Source organism: Sapajus apella, unplaced genomic scaffold (assembly GCF_009761245.1).
Source record: "Sapajus apella isolate SASKATOON/1434 unplaced genomic scaffold, GSC_monkey_1.0 scaffold2, whole genome shotgun sequence".
Lineage (NCBI taxonomy): Eukaryota > Metazoa > Chordata > Mammalia > Primates > Cebidae > Sapajus > Sapajus apella.
In genome coordinates, this window is record NW_022436942.1 from 78812564 (window position 1) to 78812892 (window position 329).

A 329-nucleotide genomic window follows, 5' to 3' on the forward strand; every position below is an offset into this window, starting at 1 on the left:
AGTGGGAGAGAAGCAGAAAGGGAATTGGTCTAGTTCTTTTACTCTTCACCACCAACCCCTGCTTCCTTTCTTTTACCCACCTTCCAGGTGGATGTTCTTGGTACTTAATATAACGCTTAAATAACTGTGTTAGTATAATGATGAGGTAGAAAGTATTTGGAGTTGGAAGAGGAAATTTGAGAGCCAGTGGAATGACAGGCTATAGTGCTTGGCATACATTTGCTCAAATACGATCCCCTTTTGTTTTTTTTTTTTGTTTGTGGCCTTAGTCATAATTTAAGATTTGACCTTGCATCTAGACTGAAGTAACCGTTTTGTCCTTTCTATGA

The 329-nt window shown here is 38.6% G+C and overlaps 1 protein-coding gene across 6 annotated transcripts in view; it reads left to right on the top strand.

Moving 5' to 3' along the window:
• RNF10 (ring finger protein 10) overlaps positions 1–329 on the top strand; it is a 45473-nt gene that overhangs the window by 21113 nt on the left and 24031 nt on the right. The gene's annotated exons all lie outside the window — the stretch shown is intronic.